General features: G+C 41.7%; 1 pseudogene; it reads left to right on the plus strand.

The window, feature by feature from the left end:
- Window positions 1-20544: 20544 nt before the first annotated feature.
- Window positions 20545-21743, plus strand: LOC118985174 (zinc transporter 2-like; annotated as a pseudogene).
- Window positions 21744-23125: the final 1382 nt, after the last annotated feature.

Here is a 23125-nt window from a genome sequence, read left to right on the forward strand (position 1 = left end):
AACAAGGATCAGACATAGTTTGTGCCACAGCTCAGCTGCCTCACGCTCTGTTCCACATGAGGCGGGGGTGCGTTTTCATCGCATGTGATCTTCATATTCTTTCAACAATTCTTCCTTCACCTGAGTTAGCTTGAGTAGGCTTCTTCTCCTGGAAAATAAGAGTCTTAGATAGAGAACAGATTTCTCTGCTCACTGTTTAAAATTTAATAGCTTCCTGGTTGGCATTTACTAACACTTTTATTTATACTTCAATTCTGGCACTTTTATTTCACCTTCAGTTAATGTTAATTATGCATATGTCTGTCTCCTTACTTTTCCTACATAACAAGTCCATTCATTTTTCTCTCCCTTAGTACCCTGTACAATCTGGCACGTACTAGATTCTTAACAAATGTTTATTGAATTGGGTAACGCTTAGTGCTGTCAATACCACATCATTCATTGTGCCTTGTGAAACTAGACTGACGTGCCAGAAAAGGTTTTACCATCACTACCACGCTCACATATGAGGTATTTGCTGCTAAAACCAGACAAAGAAGGGAAGGAGAGCAAAGATGTTCAGCTGACCCCCCACATTTGGGCTCCATTCTGCAGTGCAGAGTTTTTGCTATTAAATGGCTCCCCAGACAGGAACTACATTTCCCAGCCCCCTCTACATACTTAGTGTATAGTTCTTCTCCATAGAGGGTGATAAGGCCTCTTCCAGACCAAAATCGATAATGAATGACTATGAGAGCCATACAACATGGAGGAACCTGGGTCCTGAATATTTCCACAGAAGGCTGCTAGCCAGGAAATCTTGCAATGGTTTGGACTGTGACTGGAGCAAGATATAAACTTTTATTGGGTCAAATTACTGAGATTTCAAAATGCATCTGTTATAGTAATTTTTTAAATTAAGCAAAGAAGAGCACTGTCTCCATTTTCTTTTTAAGGTTAGAGTATTCCATTTCAAATAGTTTTTGTTTTCTCATGACATCAATTTAATTGGTCAATTTACAAAGTTTCATCACCATTTTTTAACCATTAGTGGGCACTTTTTATATTTATTTCTGCATGTTCCTGCATTATATTTTCTTGACGTCTACCAGGATATCTTAAGAGGCGGGTGGGCAGGTTAAGGGTAAAATGGGGAGCCAATGATTCCTCTGAACTTGATTCATTTCCTAGAGGCCTTCACTGGCATGTGGACAATTAAGATTACCTGAGTCCAGTGATCTACAATTCTAATATAGTTTCCAGATCTCAACCTGCTAACTTCATTTCATGAAGTGTACATTCTGCATCCTTGATTTATCAAGTAGAATGTGTATGTTGCCTTTTTAAAAAGTCATTAATGTCTTGATTTTTAATTCAAGAAGTCTCACTGACAGGTTTCATCATGAACTTCATATACAGAGGAATCCTACAATATGTCATTGAAAACAATTTACGAAATTCTGCTTTTTAAGACAGATGGTGTGGCTACATAATATACATAATAATTAGTAGTGCCCTTGTCATGGTGAAATTGCTTTTTGTGAAATTTAAACCTTCAAATGATGGTTAAGGGTATTTCAGAGAAGCATGATTTGGATAAACTCCCAAGTCTGTCAGATGCTTTCCTATATTAACACGTATCTGAACCTCACAGGTCATTAAGAATAGAGTGTGCTTTGGTTCAGGGCCCTTATTTGGCTTCCAATTAGGCTATAGAGAATGGCCCTGAACTTGTTAATTTAAACAAACTCATTAATGGACATCTCACTGCATAATATGCTTCAGTATGACTCAAAGCCATGATTTTAAGCACTAAGTTGGCTTAGTTTCTCAGATAAAGCCTATATTCAGATGGTCACTGGTAACATGTGATCACAGTAATAATAATTAACATTTATTAGGACATGACTAAATATCAGATTTTTATTAAGTGCTTTGCATTTCTTATCTCTCTAATTCTCACAGTAACTGTATGAATGTGTTCTGTGTTCAGTGCCAATTCAGAGTTGAGAAAAGCAAGGCTTACAGAGGAAAATAATTTGCCCACAATCAAAGTATTAAGTCAGGGTCTGAACCATGAACCAGACCTAAGACATTCTAAACCCAGCACTTGCACTATCTTTTTAAAAAGTATTAATACATAAGTAGTACATATATGATGTGAAAAACTTTAAAATCCAGAGAAACACACATGAAAAATAAAAATATTGTATTTCTACTATTTAGAAATCACAACTATAACACCATACAGCAAATACTTCCAGGTATATACACTGACTTTTATCAAAATAAGGTCATACTGTCACATAGTTCTTAAATCTGCCTTTTCAGTCAAGTATTTCAGTAATTTTTTAATCTAAACCTGAGACTGGAAATAGACTTCCAGGAAGTCCAGAAAGCCCAGAGAGTCCCAAAGAGGTTGGACCCAACAAGGAAAACACCAAGGCACATCATCGTTAAGTTACCCAATATTAGAGATAAGGAGAGAATTTTAAGAGAAGCAAAAGGAAAGGAGAGAGTTACCTACAAAGAAGTGCCCATAAGACTATCGGCTGATTTCTCAAAAGAAACCTTGCAGTCAAGAAGGGGCTGGAAAGAAGTATTTCATTCAAGTCATGAAAGGCATTTTCCATGTAAATTTCCAAACCATTTTCCACTTTTTTGTTTCTAATCTCTTTGTACAATTCCTACATACACATGCACAAGCATTGCATTCTATAATTTGATAATACATGATTAGCATTACAATGTCTTTTACACCCCAATTAAAAAGGTTATCTTATTTCTAGCTCTTGGCTAGCGAAAAGTCAGAAAATGGTGATGATGTAGGCTAATATGTTTATTTCAAAAGAATGTTTAAATTGACACCAATTTTCATTAACAAAATAGATCATTTTATTTGACATAGAAAAAGAACCAAGATGTAGAAAGGTGTTTAAAGATAGAAGATACCACTCAAGCACTAACAAAGATTTTTTGAAATACCCAATGCTTAATATGGTACAGTGATGCCCATTAATAAGCCTTTCAACTAACTAGAGAATATTAATATTTAATGAGTAGTCACTGAGGACAAGCAAAAATTTTTATGTTTCCTAACAGAATCAGAATGGTAATACTTCCATGGAGGCAAATATCAAGAATATCAAACTTGTATTTTTCACTAAATATTTAATTCAAGTGAAAAAGCAAAATAGCATCACAAAGTCATTGACTTGAAGATTCCTGGAATGAAAATGTTTCAAACTGAGCATATCTATGTACTTTCAAACTTTTTGAGCTAGTTCTCTTTATCTTTTCTATCAAAGCATTTTTCAGAGCAGAGTGCTAATTAAGGGGAGCTTGTGGAAAGAAAGGAAAATTTCAAGCATGATGGCTCTAATGCTTATATAATAGATGCTTTGTTGGAATACTGCAACTTAATATCAATCCTGAAAGCCTTTTGGGAGAGTGAGAATTAAGTTTTTGAAAAGTTATTTTAAAGTCTATAACTATAATTTTGGATAAAATGCTATGTAAATATATGAGAAAGAATATTTGCTCAAATTTAAGAAAAATGTTGTTAGCAAAACCACCCACACAATCAATCTTTCTCAACTGCTTTCCCAAAAGTGTGATTCTCCCAAATGTTCATTGTGTTGTGTGGTAGATATGCCCATCCCCAAGATAATTATGAAGAATAATTCAGTGTGTTCATTCAATTAAAAAACATGTATAAAGTACCTACAATGTGCCAGACACTTGGGGTTAATTTGAGAGCAGGCGTGAGAGGGAAAGGATGAATATATATATATATATATATATATATATATATATATATCCAGATAGTGAATACAGTTTGTGTGTGGGTGTGTGTGTGTGTGTAATGAAAAAACAAGGCAAAGTAAAGCAGATAGAGATGTGGAAGGGAAAGGTAATGTTTTAGCTCCAGTGGTCAGGAAAGCCCCCTGTGATGAGGTAGCATTGAGCAGAGATGTGAGAGGTGAGTAAATGAGTCGTGTATCTTTCAGGAGGAAAGCTCTTTCAGGCGGAGTGAACAGCAAATGTGCAGGCCCTGAGGTGGAAACATTCCTGTCATGTTTTAAGAATAGTAAAGGCAAACATGGCTGTGGTTGAGCACGCACGAGGTGAATGGAAAAAATGAGATCAGAGAAGTATCTGAAGAACAAACTGTGGTGGTTTGAAATTCGCCTATAAATTCTATAGTACCCCTCCCTTCAAAAGGAGGAAGCTAATTCTTCTCCCCTTGAATGGGGCCCAGATTTAGTGACTTGGTTCTAATGAATAGGTGACCAAAGGGATGTCATGTGACATCTGAGGCTACATCATCAAAGAGAGAGCTTATGCCTGCCTGCTGTCCTGGATCACTCATTCTGGAGAAAACCACATACTCTGTTGTGAAGATGCTCAAGCAGCCTCAGGAGAAGCATACATGGGAAGGAACAAGACCCTTCCACCAAGAACCAACCTAATACGTGACAGTGAACCTCCTCAGAAACAGATCTTTCATCCTCAGTCAAGCCTTCACATGACTGCAGCCCCAGCCAACATCTCCCCACATCTTAACTGCAACCTCAAGGAAGGCTCCAAGTTCAGCTGCCTAGCTAAGAGGCTCTCCATTTCCTAACTCACAGAAATAGTGAGGCCTATTAAATCTTTATTTTTTGTTTGAAGCCACTAACTTTTGAGATAATTTGTTATTCAGCAAAACAAAATTAATACATAGATAAAAGAGGGTCTAGTAGGTAAAACTCAGGATTGTTGGTTTTATTCCAAGTGAGATGTGGAGGGACTGAAGTGGTTAATACAGAAAAGGTACACGATCTGACTTTTTAGAAACATCACCTATAGAAAGAAATGGTGGAAGGAAATAGTTGCAGGGGTTCAGATGAACAAATATGTTGGTTTGTTTATATTAGCAACTCAGAAAGTGGAGAAGTATTTGCATTTCAGATAAATTGGAAAGTACAGAGCTGACTTGATTTGTTAATACATGGGATGTAGTGTGTGAGACAAAGAAACGAGTCAAATGTGACTCCAAGGTTTTTGGCCTGAGCATCCAGAAAAAAAAGTGAAGTTGAACTTCTCGGGATGAGAAAAGTGGGGGTAAAACCATTCTTATTGCAAAGAAAAAGGTAAAACTATCATGTTTGCAAATAACATGATCTGGTATCTAGATCTTAAGGCTCTTGTATGGGTGTGAAAAATCCTATGGAATCAGCTAAAAATATATTAGAAATAATAAACAAGTTCAGCAAAGTTGCAGGATTCAAAACCAATATGTGAAAATCAATTGTATTTCTGTAAACTAGCAATGAATAATGCAAAAATGAAATTAAGAAAACAATTCTATTTTTAATAGCATCAAAAAACACTTGAAAGTATCTAACAGAAGAAGTGAAAACATATACTCTGAAAACTATAAAACATTTTGAAAGATATTAAATACCTAAATTAATTGATAGACATCTCACATTTATGGTTTGGAAGACAATGTTGTTACAGTGAGAATATTCTTCCAAATTTGTCCACAAAAATTCAATGCAATTCTTAAAATCTCAGCTAGCTTCCTTGCAACAACTGGCAATCTGATACTAAATTCATATGGAATTCAAGAGACCTAAAGCCAAAACAATCATGAAAAATACAAGCAAAGCTGGGTGACTCTCACACCCTATCCTAATTTCAAAACTTAAAACAGTTCAGTATGTACTTGTAGAAGGAAAGATATACAAATCAGTGGAATAGAATTGAAATATACAGAAATAAACCTATACTCTATGGTCAATTGATTTTCAGCCAAGGTATAGCGAATAAAGTTGGACCCTACTTCATACCATATACAAAAATTAACACAAAGTTAATCAAAAACTAAATGAATCAAAAACTATAAAACCGTAGCTCAGTGGACTGAGCGCAGGCCTGTGAACCAGATGATCGCGGTTCGATTCCCAGTCAGGACACATGCCTGGGTTGTAGGCCAGTTTCCAGCAGGGGATGCCCAAGAAGCAACCATACATTAATGTTTCTCTTCCTCTCTCCTTCCCTTCCCCTCTAAAGATAAATAAATAAATAAATAAAAACCCTATAAAACCTTTAGAAGAAAACAGAGGAATAAATGTAATTGGATTAAGCCATAGTTTCTTTGATATGACACCAAAAGCATAAGCAGCAATGAAAAATAGTTAAAGTAGACTTCATGAAAATTTAAACCTTCTGTGCTTTAAAGGACATCATTTAAAAGGGGAAAAGACAACCTACAGTCTGAAGTAAATAGTTGCAAATATTTCTGATAAGGAACTTGTGTCTAAAATACATAAAGAACACTTATAACCCAATAAGAAAAAGACAAATAACCCAATTAAAACCTTGACAAAGGCCCTGGCTGGTGTGGCTCAGTGGATTGAATACTGGCCTATGAATCAAAGGGTCTCCGGTTTGATTCCCAGTCAAGGCACATGCCTGGAGAGAATACAAGAGGCAACCAGACACTAATGTTTCTCTCCCTCTCTTTCTCCCTCCCTTTCCCTCTCTCCAAAAATAATAAATAAAATCTAAAAATAAAAAATAAATAAATGAAAACTTGGCAAAGGATATGAATAGACATTTTTCCAAAGAAGATACAAATGAACAATAAGCACATGAATGGATGCTCAATATTCAACATTATTAGCTATCAAGAAAATGTAAATCATTGTTGTATCTTGGCCCTTTGGCTAAGATCAAGTGAAGAAAATGTACATCAAAACCTGAGTGTGATACCAGTTTTTATCCATTAGGATGGCTATAAGTAAAAGCCAGATTACAAACATATGTTAGTTAGACTTAAAGAAATTGGAACTCCTATGCATTGCTGATGAGAATGTAAAATCATGCGGCCACCTTGGAAAACAATCCAGCAGTTACTCAAAAGTTAAGCATAGATTTATCATATGACCCAACAACTCCATTGCTAGATATAGAAATAATTTATCCACAGAAAAACTTAAAAAGTGAAACAGAATCAAAACTTTATGCCCACATAGAAACATATATAAGTTTTCATAGCAGCATTATCCACAATAGCCAGAAACAACCCACATGTTCATCCATCAGTGAATGGATAAATAAAATATGTTATAGCTATACAATGGAATATTACTTGGCCATCAGAAGAAATAAATACTGATGCATGATTCAATACAGATGAGCCTTAAAAATATGCTAAGGAATACTCTGGTTTCCCTTCGGATCATATAACTCTTTTGCCTTTTACTAAAAATATGCTAAGTAAAAGAAGTTCATCCTAAAAGGCTGCATATTGTGCAATTTTATTTATATGAAATGTCTATAACAGATAAAACTATAGAGACAGAAAGTGGTTGCCCAGGGCCTGAGTAAGACTTGAAGAAAACAGGAAGTACCTGCTAATCAATAGAGGATTTCATTGGAAGTGATGAGAATGTTCTAAATTGATTATGTTGATGGTTGACAACTTCGTGAATGAATGGGGTTGGCCAAAAAGTTTCTTTGATTTTTCCATAGATGGTTCTAGTAGCTCCTAGTTGTCTTTAACTTCATTTGAAACTATTTTGTTAGATTGTAGTGTGACAGTTGTCATATCAGTGTGCATTTAAAAAAACTTCTCAAAATTGGTGAATTTTTGTGTCACCATTTTAATATTGAAGATGGACGAAAATAAGCCACATTCTCCACATTTTATGCTCTATTACTCCAAGAAAAGTAAACACACAACTGAAATGCAGAAAGAGATTTGTGCAGTGTATGGAGAAGGCACTGTGCCACGTCACTGATCCAGTGTGTCAAGAGTGGTTTGTGGAGTTTCATGCGGAGATTTCTCACTGGGTGATGTTTCACAGTTGTGTAGACCAGTTGATGGTGATAGCAATCAAATAGAGACATTAGCTGAGAACAATCAATGTTATACCACACAGGAGACAGCTGACACACTCAAAATATCGAAATCAATAGTTATTGGTGAAAAAACTATGCTTTTTATTTTACAGAAAAAACCATACAGACTTTTTGGCCAACCCAACACGAAAAATCATTGAATGTTTTAAATGGGTGAATTGGGTGGTGTGTAAATTATATCTCAGTAAAACTGCAACTGAAAAAAAGGGGGAGAGAAAATGAAAAGAGAATCAGAGATCTACTGCAGGAGCAGAATAGTGGGTCTGAAGCCAAAGCACAACCTCACATTCCAGCTCACCCATCGAACTGGGGCAGGCAGAGTGCGGTTACAGATGCAGAGGCTGGGAGACCAGCGCTGGGGGCATAAGGGATTCTCTGGGAAAGGAAAGAACCTGGAAAGAGAGACAAGCAGCAACCACCGGGGATCTGGGCAATGAGCTTGAGGGATCTGGGTGAAGGAAAGAGCACCACCAGGGATGTACCAACAACCATTGCTCTTGGTAAGTCCTCCCTGCCCCCAGATGCCTGGGGATTCTGCTTTACTCAGTGGGAGAACTGAAATATTCAGTAAAAGGTAGCCAAGTCCCTCCGATCTAAAGCAGCCAGGCTCCATGAGGGGGGCGAAAAAATGAAGGCGGTGCCCAGGATGTCTCTTGCCCCTTGGCAGTCTGACCACACCTTACTCGCCCTGGTTTCTCTGTCTGTCACTTCATCCACCCTCGTGCCTTTCCCAAACCCTCTCCCAGAAAAGGTGATCTTCGACTTACCCACACACTTAGATGTTTAAATCTCCACTTGACTTTGACATCTCTCTGCTGTGAACTCACTGTCTAACCCCTGCCTTCCCTGACCTGCTGTCCTTCGACAGATGCCTGCCTGTTCCTGGCTTCCCACCCGGGCCTGCCCCAGCTTGGTGTGTTGTTCCCAGCTTGGCACAGACAACTCCTGGTGATCTCACCCTACTGTGGAGCCTAGATAGGACTGTTGTGTTCTAAGAGGTCACCAGTCAATGCGGTGTTTGGAACAAAAAGAATTTCCCCATAGGGAAAAAAACTGAGAAACTGGTACGGTTCCCAGGCCCACCCACAAAGGCCCATTTAACCAACCATCGATGGTGCTGGCATAACTATCCTAAACCGTGGAGTCCTCTAAGTCTTGAGAGGTCAATCCAGAGGGAACCAGGCCAGAGAGCAGAAACTCCTGGCAATTTAACAGTCCTAGGGAAATGTGATGTACCGAGGAAATTCCAGTGGTAGAGGAGGCAAGAGAGAGATGGAACTGTACCTCAGTGGGCGACCAAGCAGAGGTGAAGGCTGCAGAGCAGAAGGCACCCCTGCCAAGGGAGGGCTCACGAAGTAGGGCCTATCACAGACTGGGAAGAGCCCAGAGGGCGGGGAGCAGGGCCCAGCCCTCTAGATCTTTCCTGGGCAGAATAACATTACGGCCAGTCTCCCTTGTTGCTCCGTGCTCACCCTCCAGCTAACTGCCTCTGCCGCTGTTCCTATGAAGTTCCTGATTCTTCTCTGGTCCTTTGACCACCCACATTAGCCTGCTTACTGTAGGGCCCCTGCTTGCTGTCTTTTCACGTAGTGAGATTGATTGTCCTTGGTTTGCTTGCTTTTGGGTTGAAGGAGTCACTTGTTTAAACTGCCCCACCATCCATCCATTTCCTGTCCTTACTTTCAGTGAGTGCACTGTGAGTTCCTTTACAAAAAAACACCCTCTCCCATAGCACCCAGACTGGGGATTTTTGATCAAGGTGTCATGCCCTCTCCTAGCCAAGCAAACTGCTAAAGCGATTACCTTCCATTCCTCTGGGTCTGGCTCACTCTTCGGATCTGCCCTCAATCTGCAAGTGCCTTCCTAGCCTTTCAGTAAATTGCTTTGTGCTTGAGTCTGCCAACGATCTTAATGTGTGCATAATATCAGAGTGTTCTGTTCATTGCTTATTTTATACTTTCTAATACACTCCCTGTCTCGGCCCCAGTTCATTCCTCTACAGACTCTGGCAATTCTGTACATACCCTGCCTGCCTGCTACCCCCAGATTACTGCTGCTTGGGACCTACTGTGCACCTGTTTCCTTTGCTCTTCCCAGCGAGGTTGGGCTGAAGTAAAAGTAAATATCCATAAGATTGCCTTCTTAGCCCTTGTCATCTCTTCTTCAAACAACACATCCTAGTCCTCTAGGTCCACATGTCTCACAATCATCTGTGTGACTGAATTAAAGGCATCTAGACTCTCAGGCCCCATGCCCAGACTTCTGCTTCAGTAGGTCTGGGGTATAGGGGAGGAATCAGCATCTCTACAATCTCCCAGGTGATGACAAGGCCCCTCATCTGGGAAACGACACAGGGTGGCAACTCCAGTCATCCCACACACTTGTCAGCTTCGCCATTCACAGGGGCCGGTAGCCTCGCACAGTCCTTGGGCTATGAGATCACAAGGTTTTCAGCACAAATTTCTTTCACTTCATGGACAGAGAGAGACCCAAATAGAGAACTGGTAACAGGAATAGTAAGTTTCACTCCAATGAATCAATTGGCTAATTTAAAGTTACTATTTGCCCAGTGGAATCTTGGTTAAAACAAACTGGGTGGTGAGGCAGGAGGAAGTCTGCTTATTGATAAAGTTGCAGGTATGCTGGTCACCATTGGACAATCGAAAAGAAAAACCCTTGTGCACAGTAAGCTAGTAGCCATCCCAACCTGCCTGACTGAAGGGGACAGAAATAAAACTCGGAGGCTCAGATCCGTAAGCACTCAGTATGTTAAAACCGCCCCAGAAAAAGCTCTGTGCCTCCAACTGAGGAAGAGGTCTGCATCAAAGGCAGGAGGAGGGACCGGTGCAGAGCACAAAAGAATTCTCTAGCCCTTGTTTCTGTCCTTCTGTGCAATGAAAAATAGCAGCAATGTTGCCAGCCAGCCAAAGCAAATGATTTTTCAGACTTTTGAGAAGTATTATATTACATGTAGTTCTTAATAATATCTAGCATTAATCTAAAACTAACACCGCAGCCAACTGCACAGTGTGTTTCCTGATTATGAAATGACACAACATTCCCAATGTCTGGGAACAGACCTTTGCATGGGAGGCGGCCAGGACTGCCAGGGAAGAAGCTTGTTTTCCTTTGTTTTAACATTTTCTTCTCTAGCGTCCTATCACTCCCTTCTTTAAAAAAAAAATGTAGTAGCTGCTCTAGTTTCTGCCCTTAGAAATCTGCTCTATTTATTAACTACTCCTCCGGTGAAGAAATTCCTCTGAAATTCCTTCAGGGCCTGGCTGCCTTTCAGCTTCTCTTTGCACATTCCTGCCTCTATGTATGTCACCATCTTAAATAGCTGAGCCTTTTGTGCTTTAATAAGGTCTCTCTGTAATCTCTCTCTCTCTCTCTCTCTTTAAGAACACAGACCTAGTTTTGCTAAATTTCTGAATACCTCAGATTGCAAAACCCCCATAATACTCTAATTATTTTCTGTTTTACCTCAACTGTGTCCTCACTGGTTGGCTAAGAACATAAAGACTAGAACTTACCTCGTTACAATAACTTCTTACATTTCTTACATTGTAATCAAAATAATTCCTCCGGGCTGGTATTTGAATTACACGCCACCACGCACTTGCACTCCCAACCCCCTAGAAGTACCATGTTAAATATGTAGATGTGCACTGTTCAGAAAATCCAGTTTTCTGGGTTCCAAATTTCTGGTATGGCATCTTTTAAAAGGCATTTTCCTCACTAAGTTCATGACATGTCCAAGCACTGCACTGTCTACATAAAAGAAAACTAAACATCACAATACATGGTTCTGATTACTATCAGCCAGAATTTACCAAGAAAGGGCAGGGGGTGGGGGTTAGGGAGGAGGAAGAAAACTGCAAAAATCTTATTGGTCTTTCTTATGACAAGGGCTTCTTTGAAAAGAAGATTTCAGAAGCTCTTAGGAAGAACACCCCACCCTTAGGGTATAAGCTGTCAGCAAATATCTCGTCTTGATTTTACCCAGATGGAGGCTTTCAAGGTGTAGTCCTATGAGAAAATCACAGAACTCTCCACAAAATCATTAAAGTGAAGTATTTCATAAATGTCTCTCCCCGCAACATTCCCCCCTCCAACGTCACTCTCTTAAATTACCTCCAGACACTTGATCGTTAACTGTACCAAAACTCAGTATGGGAGCACCGAATTCACTGGCTCTTTGTGCTGATTCCTGAGCAAGGTGCGAGTAACTCTGTCACTAACTGAAACACCTTCAGTTTCTACTCAAGTGGCCTTCTGATGTCTCCTAGGGAGGGAGGTCCAGTGCACTTTCCACACAGTGGGCTCTGCATCAGCTGTGTATGTCACCATCTTGAATAGTAGCATGCCCAGTGCAAACCTGAGGCTTGACATGGCCCTCCCCTGGCTCCTTCAGCGTTCTCCCTCCCGGAATGAGATCTTCTTGTACTTGTACAGAAAACACCCACTATCAGCGATTTTTAATTTATGGGTTTGCATAGTCATAAAGCCCTAGATGGCTTAGGCAGCACTGCAATTTTCTTGCTGAATCGTGTTCTGCTGTTTACATTCAGCACACACCGTACCTTTAAATCACGTCACACAAATGAAAACTGACTGTTAGGCAGAGAATTATTTAGACACTTTATTGGAGGCAAAGTTATGTTTGGGGATCTCTCTACTACACTTGCAGTGGCAACTATGCCTTTTCTCTCATGGCCTGATTCCCCATCGTTTTTGGAACACAGCCCTCTTCCCTTTGGGGACCTCCTGTGCTCCCAGTGAACCTAACAGCAAAGCCCCACCACCACCCCTGAAACCCCCAGGGAAGCACACAGAGGCTGCACAGATCACAGGCCTTTGTTGACCCCAAACTAGGTGAATTATGAGGTTTCCCTGAGAGTGACACTCACATGCTGGATGAAGGAAGTCCCCCTCATTCAGGGGTTGGGTAAAACAGATGACGCCGACCTGGAGCTAGTGATGGTCCCCTTCTCTGCCACGTGGAGATGGTCTAGCAGCAAAATGCCGTCAAGCAGAGACAAGAGTTGAGAGGTTAGTGCCAAAATTACTGTTATTATCCCAGGTCAGTTGGAAACACTGGAGTACAACTCAGCTATGAGATAAAACAGCAGGTTAGATTTTAAAATTATTTCCTAGAATGAGCTTCTTATGGCACATGTATTAAGAGACAGAGCTAGGAGGCATCAGACCCATCTTTGCATTGCCGCACCCCTCCCGCCTCAGCACACATCCTACACCTCTCACCTGACCTCAGGTGCAGGTTTTCAAAGAGCAGGGCCTTTTGTTTCAAAGGAAATGTGAAATTCAATTTTCCTCCAATTAGAAAAATGATAAGTATTCTTTTACTCTCCTCAGCATCCAATTTATTTCCAGCCTGTGTTTGACTGGTTATTGATTATTTTGCTATTCATAAGTTTTGATTAAGCAATGAATAACCAATGAATAGCCAATGAAAACTAACGAAAAACAACAAAAAAAAACCCTTCAGATTACCAGAAACATCTATTGCAAATGGTATTTTTTTCTTTACATAAAAAAGTGGTTCACCACTCTTTGAATTCTTTGAAAATTCTTTAAGCAAGAGTGGTTTTATGCTGAAATTTGCACAAAAAATGGTATATACTTAAGAATACATTTATCTTAAGAATACTTAAGACAAAATAATGTACTTATATCAAGAATTTCAATTAAATATATTTTAAGTAAATTCTTTTTAAATATATTTTATTGATTATGCTATTACAGTTTTCCCATTTCCCCCCTTCACTCCCCTCCACCCTGCACCCTCCCACATTTCCCCCTATAGTTCATGTGTCATAAGTTCTTTAGTTTCTAAATTTCCCATACTATTCTTGCCCTCCACCTATCTATTTTCTTTTTTTAAAAAAAATATTTTATTTATTTATTTTTAGAGAGAGGGGAGAGGAAGGAGAAAGTGGGAGAGAAACATCAATGTGTGGTTGCCTCTCATGTATCCCCTACTGGGGACCTGGCCTGCAACCCAGGCATGTTCCCTGACTGGGAATCAAGCCAGCAACCCTTTGCTTCACAGGCCCTCGCTCAATCCACTGAGCTACACCAGCCAGGGCAACCTATCTATTTTCTACCTACCATCTATGCTACTTATTCTCTGTACCTTTTCCCCCCTCTCTCCTCCTCTCACTCCCCTGTTGCTAACCCTCCATGTGATCTCCATTTCTGTGGTTCTGTTACTGTTCTAGTTGTTTGCTTAGTTTGCTTTTGCTTTTTGTTTTAGATGTGGTTGTTAATAACTGTGAGTTTTCTATCCTTTCACTGTTCATATTTTTTTATCTTCTTTTTCCTAGGTAAGTCCCTTTAACATTTCATATAATAAGGACTTGGTAATGATGAACTCCTTTAACTTGTCCTTAACTGAGAAGTACTTTATCTGCCCTTCCATTCTAAATGAAAGCTTTGCTGGATAGATAGAGCAATCTTGGATGTAGGTCCTTGCCTTTCATAACTTGGAATACTTTTTTCTAGCCCCTTCTTGCCTGTAATGTCTCTTTTGAGAAATCAGCTGACAGTCGGATGGGAACTCCTTTGTAGGTAACTGTCTCTTTATCTCTTGCTGCTTCTAGGATTCTCTCCTTTATTTTAACTTTGGGTAATATAATTATGATGTGCCTTGGTGTATTCCTACTTGGGTCCACTTTCTTTGGGACTCTCTGAGCTTCCTGGACTTCCTGAAAGTCTACTACCTTTGCCAGATTGGGAAGTTTTCCACTATTATTCTTTCAAATAAGTTTTCAATGCCTTGCTCTTCCTCCTCTCCTACTGGCACCCCTATGATTCAGATATTGAAACATTTAAAGTTGTCCTGGAAGTTCCTAAGCCTCTCCTCATTTTTTTGAATTCTTGTTTCTTCATTCTTTTCTGTTTGGATGTTTCTTTCTTCCTTCTGGTTCACTCCATTGATTTGAGTCCCACTTTTCTTCCCATCACTATTGGTTCCCTGTGTGTTTTCTTTTATTTTACTTAGTGTAGCCTTCATTTTTTAATGTAATTTGCAACCAAATTCAACCAATTCTATGAGCATTCTGATCACTAGTGCTTTGAACTGTGCATCTGATAGGTTGGCTATCTCTTCATTGCTTAATTGTAGTTGTTCTGGAGCTTTGATCTGTTCTTCCATTTGGGCCTCTTTTTTTTTGTCTTGTTTTCCCTGTTACATAGTTAGTGGCAGAGCCTTAGGTGTTCACAATGGTAGAGCAACCAAGTCACTGGGTTGTGACACTCTATGTGGGGGCGGGGTCTGAGAGGAAACAATGTCGCTTGCTCCGCCTTCTGTCGGATTTCAGTCCTTTCCACTGCTTCCCCCAAGCAAACTGGGACCTTCTGGTGCTGGTTCCCGTGTGGGTGGGCTTGTGTACATTCTAGGACCCTGTGGGTCTCTCCAACGAACTCTCCTGTGAGGCTGGGAGTCTCTTCCAGCACATCAGCCTCTGCAGGTGTTTCCAGTTGGTGTTTTGGGGCTTTATTTCCCTGCGCTGGGGCCCTGGGTTGTGAGGTCTGTCTTGTTCCCCAGTTTTGCCTGGTTTATCTAGGCATGAATGTGTGACCACCTGGTCAGCCAGCCATCTTGGGCGCCTCTCTGGGTCTGCCTACTGCCATCCCGTGCCCAGGGCCTGCCCGCTGCTGTCTTGCGTGTCTGGGGTCCATTAGCTGCTGCCTTGCACACCCAGGGTCCCCAGAACACTGCTTTTGGGTTGTTGTTTTTTTTTGGCTGTGACCCCTCTCTGCCCACCTCCCAACTCTGCCCTTCCTACCAGTCTGGATGAATGTGTCTATTTTAATGTTGGACTTCTGTACAATTCAGTTTTCTGTCAGTTCTGGGGATTTTTTTGTTTCTAAATTTTGTCCTTATTTTGGTTGTGCGAGGAGGCACAGTGTGTCTACCTACACCTCCATCTATTTTAAATAAATTCTAATCCAATATTTAAGTGCCCTTAATTCAGCACTGTAATCTTGTGGTAGGCAAAATTCTAATATGGTCTCTGAGATTTCCATCCCATGCTGTACACACTCTCTATGATTCCATCCCCTTTCTTGTGGGAAGAACCTGTAATGGGATTGCAGTCTTGTAATTAGTTTAAATCATGTGGCAAAGATGAAGGGATTTTGAAAAAATATTTTTCAACTACAATTTGCATACAGTATATGTTTCAGGAGTACAGCACTGTGATTAGACATTTATACAACTTACAAGGTGATCACTACCACCAAAGGTGAATGGATTTCAGTCAACTTTGAGTTACTCAAAAGGTTAATATCACATTGTAAGGTATATAAATGTTGAATTGCTGTGTTGTAACCTGAAACAAATATAATATTGTATGTCAGCTCTACTCTAATACAAAAGAAGTTACCTTGTATGAGTTTGACCTGTTCAGCTGAGCCCCTAAAAGAGACTCAAAGCAGCAACACCCACTCTCCACTGGCCTTGAAGAGTTAAGTGACATGTTGTGAAAGGGGCACATGGCTAGGACCTAATGGCAGCATCTAGAAGCTGAGAGTGATACCCAGTCCAAAAACAGCCAAAAATGGGGGAGGACATATCTATCCCCAAAATAATAAGCATACTGAATTCTGGCACACACACAAAAAAAGAAAGAAAGAAAGAGGAAGAAAGAAATGTTGCATTTGGAAAAGAATTCCAATCACAGTCCCAGACAATACTATTTCAGCCTCCGAAGACCCTCAGCAGAGGACTCATTAACTGGTACCTGGATTCCTGGACACATTTTATACCTGGATTCCAGAAACCATAGATAATTAATGCAGGTTATTCTAAGCCACCCAATTTATGTTAATTTATTATTTAGAAATTGAAAACTAATACAAACTTCATAGAAGACACATGTGCTAAATATGGGAAGACGCCTACCTAGCAGTCAGGAGATTCTAAGAGACTTTCCTGAAGTTGATATGAGTGTTTTCAGGTGGGATGGGCAGGAGCCACTGTTCTACACAGCAGAAAGAAAGAAGGAGCTCTTACCCTTTGTGACAGCATGGATAGAACTGGAGAGCATTATGCTAAGTGAAATAAGCCAAGCAGTGAAAGACAAATACCATACAATCTCACCTATAAGTGGAACCTAATCAATAAAACAAACAAGTGAGTAAAATAGGACTAGAGACACGGAAATAAAGAACAAAGTGACAGTAACCAGAGGGGGGTGGGGAGAGTAACAAGGTTGGGGGGAGAAGGGGAAGGTCAAATCAAGGAACATGTATAAAGGACCCATGGACAAAGACAACAGGATGGGAGAATTGAAAGTGGGAGGTAGGGGTGGGTATGGCAGGGGAGAGCAATGGTGGGGAAATGGGGCTACTGTAATTGAACAACAACAAAAAATTAATTAAAAATATTTTTTAAAAAGGCGCTGTTCAGAAAGAAGAAATAAAAAATTTGGCAAAACCAACTGTAAAAAGGAAGCCTAAGAACAAACAGCAGTGTTTGTCGCCATGGAAGACATAAGTGGCTAGGAACCTAGCAGAGGTATTAAAAATTCCTACTGTGAGAGGGAAAAATGGGTATAAAACATAAAAGAGAGCTGTGAGCTTATAAATGACATTTATCTTTCAAATCTGATTATTAAAATAATACATGCTCACTGAAGAAAATTTATAAATGAATAGCAAAGAAGGTATAAAAGAAAATACATAATTGTCACATAGTTGTAAGCATACATACTTTGCATCCTGCTTTTTAAAAAACCTAATCAGTCAGTATTATCCAAGGTTTATGTCATCTGCAAACTGGCCAGTTTATCATTTTAAAGGCTGCATACTATTCCATCTCATAATATGTGCTATGACTGTGATTTACCACATTTTGCTGTGTGTAACATATACTTATCTGCCCAAAATTTTCAAGGGAAAAATAAAGATCTGCATTGTACATGGGTATAATGATTATATGCTACGGTATAACTATGGGCATAATAATTCCATATATAATGCACACAAACATAGGTGTGCATTATTCACAGCAAAATATGCTACTCAACCATTCCCCTATTATTAAAAGTTAAAGCTGTTCTTAATTCTAAAATATTCTAAACTTGGAAAAAACCTTCAAGCATCAAAATGTGTAGAAAACAGTATTTGTTCACAGAATTTATTGCCCTAGCATTCCCCCACTTTGAAACAGTCTAGAATCAACCTAATAGAGGTTCCAGCTGTGTACAATCCTATTTTATTCTTTGTTTCCTCCGTCCTGAGGTATTCTTCTAGTTCAAACAGACTATGGCTTGATCTAGATTACTTGTTCTCATTGCAATTTCCTCCCCTGGGAAATCTGTTCTTTCCTGGCCTCTCATCCTCTGTCTCTTTTGTAAACATTGAGGTATGATATGAGATTTGTTCTAAGTAATGTTTACTTTCTTCTTTAGTAGAAGGCACCTTCCACCTCTAAGAACCCTGTATGGTCATTGTCGCTAATAGCTCATTCCCTGTGCACAGGCAAAATAATCCCTACCAGTCTCTGGGTGATGTTCCCACCCTCCCATCCTACGCCTTCCATTCGTCGGATTTTTCTTGCACTCTCTTCAATTTGCTTTGTAACCTCTCCAGCTTGCCTCTGTGTGTGCTGTCACATGGTTGCACTCAGCACGGGGAAGCCACACAACTAGTGGATAGTGGCTTGGTCAGGAAGGCATGTTTTGAGGTCTGGTCCACCTTTGATGGGTGACCAGCACCCCAAATGAAAAAGAAGCCCCACGAGGGAGATGCTGTGCACCGTGTCTCTGGGAGGTAATGTAACACAGGTTTTATAGGGTCTGTATGTCAGAGTCAGACCTGAGGTGAGGTGTCTAGGTCTGGGTAGTAATACTAAATTTTCCCAGGTGATGCTAACGAGCAGCCAGGACTGAGAACCATTACACCAGTTTTCTGTTGTGAGGAGGCAGGAAAAGGAAACTGACAAAGGATGGAGGCTTCTTACCCTGCTGTGAGGACCCACTTCCAGCTAAAGTTCCTCACCCCTCCCCGCTCTCACATCAGCCTTTCACCACACCCCTTACTATTGGGATTCCCCAAGCAGGCTCCTCTTTCCTGGGTGGGTCCTCTCTCCTAAGTGCTGGAACAGCCTAAGGACTCCAACCTAATGACACTTGTGTGTGTCACTCCTTGCTACAGTCAGGCCAAACTGTGGCAGTGCAGGCTCCCTCCCCTATTGCTCACTCTGCCTTGTCCTGCATGTCTGGACCAGACTTGCTTGGGCAGAAGGTGGGTAAATCAACATGTCCTCTGCCTAAGCAGACATCCAACTGGGATCTTCCTACCAGATCAGGATGTCTACACACAATATTAGAGCCCCATCCACATGTTTAGCTTGGCAGAGGTCGGGTCACCTTTGGTCGTGGTGAGGGATAACGTCAGATGATGAACACTGAAATCCTGGTTACTCCTGCTCCCATTGGTCTCTCTTCCACAGTATTCTGCCTGTATGACCTGATTCGTGGTTGGCGATAAAGCTGTTTCATGGGCTTAGAGTAAGTCCCAAGACAGCTTTTGTACCACTTTTTAGAAGCTCTTTTTAGAGTCCAGCTGAACATCAGATTCATCTACAGCATAAAACAAACAACCAACCAAACAAAACCTATGTCCCCAAGTTCCAGCCCTAGAGATCTTTGGGGTAGGGGGAGGCCTAGGGAAATACCAGATTTTTGTGAATTTTTTTCCATTTTCAGCTTTTGGGGAGGGGTTATACAATTTTTTGAGATAATTCTACAATCTGCATGTAATTATAAGAAATCGGAAAGAGATCTACATACTTTTACCTGGTCCACCCCAGTGGTAACATCTTGCAAAACTAGGCACAATGTCACACCAGTATATTGACAGTGACAACAGTTCAAAATGCAGAACATTTTCATCAACACAAGTTGCACAAGTTAAAAACACTGATCTGTTTCTGTACGTAACTTCTATCATTTCAAGAACGTTTACAAATGGAATCATGCAGTATGTAACATTTGAAGTTTATCATTCAGCATAATTCTCTGGGGATTCATGTGGGTTGTTTCATATATCATATATCAAAAACGTGTCCCCATTTCTGCTCTCCGGGGATCCAAAGAGAATTCCAACAAATCAAGATGCGAGAACTTCTGGTGGGACTCTGCCAGCCCCGCCTCTACGAGTGCCTTCGGCAGTGGGCCCAGTCCTAACTCAGTGTAGATGATTAGGCTTTTTGTCGTGAGCCCGGTGGTAGGGGATCAGTGCTTGGGGTCAGCTCCCCGTCGCCGTTTACGGCCGGCCATATGCTCCCCCTTTCCAGCGAGCTTTTGCACACGAGGTGCACCAGACTTCTTCACACCAGAGGGTTCGGGCTGGATAAAGCGCTCGGCACCGGGATGCTAGGCTGGAGCGGCGCGACAACTGCAACCGAACCTTCCCAACAGTAACTCCGCGCAGTCTTGGCTGTAGCAGCCGGGCGACGACCTAGCTGGCATGCGAGGGGCACTCCAGGGCCCTGGGAGAGGCGCGCAAGGCTCTCCCAGCAGGTGAGTGTGCGCAACACATCATCTGACGCTCAATTTCTAGGGCTCAATTTCTCCGCGGGGCGTGCGTGGAGGCTCCAGGAAGGCCAGCCTTAAGTAACATCTTTCGGTCGCCAGGCCCAAAGCCCGATCTTACAAGGGATCTCTGTGGCAGGATGGAGCTGGCTGGATTTCTGTGTCCCCACCTGATTCGGACTCACCATCCATTGAGGGGGCTGTGCAGAAGAACAACCATTACTGTCACTTGCAGCAGAGTCCTGGCAGTCACTGTGACCCCAAGAAAGAGCAGGCCTGTGGCCAGCTCTCTGTGGCCTCTGCCATCTGCCTGGTGTTCGTGACTGGGGAAGTCATTGGTGGGTACCTAGCATGTAGCCTGGTGCCCCTGACAGACGCAGCCCATCCACTTACTGACTCTGCCAGCATGCTCATCAGCCTCTGAGTCTCCTCTCCCTGGATGTACTGCTTCAGCCACCACCAGCCATCAAGACGGTGAACTTCACCTGGCAGTGAGTTGAGATCCTGGGAGCTCTGCTCTCTGTACTGTCCATGTTGGTCATGACTGGGGTACTAGTGTACCTGGCAGTGGAGTGGCTGACCTTGGGGATTATGAGATGGAGGGGAGGACCATGCTGGCAAAGGCCGGCTTCACTGTGGCAATGAACATCAAAATGGGGTTGACTCTTCACCAGTCTGGCCATGGGCACAGCCATGGCCATGGGGATAGCCAGGAGGCCAGCCAGCAGCAGGGAAACACCAGTGTCTGAGCTGCTTTGATAGGGGGCTTGCTGCAGGGCTTGGACGTCCTCGTGGCAGTCTATATTTTATACTTCAAATCAGTGTACAAGTATGTAGACCCCATCTGCACCTTCTTCTCCATCCTGGTCCTGGGGACAAACAACCTTGACCATCCTCAGAGACATGATCCTGGTGCTAATGGAAGGGGTCCCAAAGGGCATGGGTGCCCAGCTGTTCAGGGTCTGCTGCAGTCAGTGGAGTGGATGGAAGCCTTGAACAGGCCACTGCCATCACTCAGAACACAGACTCCCAGGCTGTGCTGAAGGCAGCCAGAGCCTGCTGACCGGGAAGTTCCACTTCCACACCATGACCATCCAGACCAAGGACTACTCTGAGGACATGAAGGACTGTCAGGCATGCCAGGGCCCCTGGAACTGTCTGGCCAGGTGTCAGATGGGGCACAGGCAGGACCTGCAGATGGCAGGGCTGAGTGTTCCCCAGGCCCAACCAGGACTCCATTTACCTTGGCTGTGTTACAAACCAGATTTCCTCTCCTGCCCTTAGCTCCATGTTCAGTGTGGAGGAGCCTTGCCCACTCCAGAAATGAGGCTCTTTCCCCGCCTCCTCCATCGAACTATAGCCAGCCCTAGGATCCCCATCCTAGGGCTAGTCCCCCGAAAACTGCCCTAGGGGACTCAGCCTGTGGAAAGCTGGTATGACCTAACTCCTCCTGCTTTTGGGTCAGTTCCCAGAGGGGCTGAGTTTAGGCCTAATCCTCAGCCAGTACTGTGTTAACACCAGCCTCAGGGAAAGGCAATGAGACACAATGAGAGCTGCAAAAGGGGAGCCTGGCCTCAATGTCCCCTGCCTTCCTGCCTCATTTTCTTTTCTCAACATGTCTGGCCTTTGCCAAATGAATCTATAAAGAGTCCTGGGGACAGAGCTCCCTCCCCTCCACCTCTAACAACAATCTGATTTGAGGAGGTCTTGGGGTTTGGGAAGATATAAGTAAGACAGGCTAGTAAGCCAGGACAAGTGGAATAGGTAAACTGAGACAGATAAATGACTAAGCCATTTACAGCCATCTAGTAAATTGCAAAATCCCATCTTCCTTAAGAGAATTAACCAAGAGAATTAACCAATTCCTTAACCAAGAATTCTTAAGAGTAAATGATTTACACTTTTCACCAATCAGAGGATAAATAGCTTAAATCACCCTACTCCAGGAGATAGATAGTAAAAATCCAATTAGTGCCATTTGTGCCAACCACACCCAAGGACAGATGAAGTCAAGGAAGACAATCTTATTTTGGTGCAATAAAGCTGATTAATAGCCTATTCAGATGTTCCCCTAAGAACTCCCCTAAACTCTCAGCTTTAAAAGCCTTAAAGATGCCCCTGGCTGGGTGGCTCAGTTGGTTGGAGTGTCACCTAGTACACCAAATGGGGGTTCCATCCTTGGTAGGGGCATGTATGGGGGGCAACCAATCAACATTTCTCTTACATAGATGTTTCTCTCTCTCTCTCTCTCATATCTCTCTCTTTCTCTCAAATTGATAAACACATGTAAAAAATGTTTTTTAACCCTCAAGATAAAGGACCCAGTGCACCTGTGCCTTTCTCTTCTCCCTCTCCCTCCTCCCAGGTATGTTGCCTCTGTCCTTCTCTCCTAAGCTCCAAGGGCCCTTCTACTACCTCTGTAATTTTCTAAATAAACTTTCCCTTATAATTTAGAAAAAACAAGGAATTTCTTCCCTTTTACTCTTGAGTAGCATTTTCTGTATGGGTGTACCACAGTTTGTTTAACCATTCATCTGTCGAAGAAATTCTGTTGTTTACAGTTCTTGGCTATTATGAATCAAATGGTTATGAACATTTATGGACAGATGTTTATGTGGACATGAGTTTTAATTTCTCTAGAATTAAAGCCCAAGAGTACAATTGCT

This window comes from Sturnira hondurensis, unplaced genomic scaffold, assembly GCF_014824575.4.
Source record: "Sturnira hondurensis isolate 20B ecotype Veracruz unplaced genomic scaffold, ASM1482457v3 Scaffold0004136, whole genome shotgun sequence".
NCBI lineage: Eukaryota > Metazoa > Chordata > Mammalia > Chiroptera > Phyllostomidae > Sturnira > Sturnira hondurensis.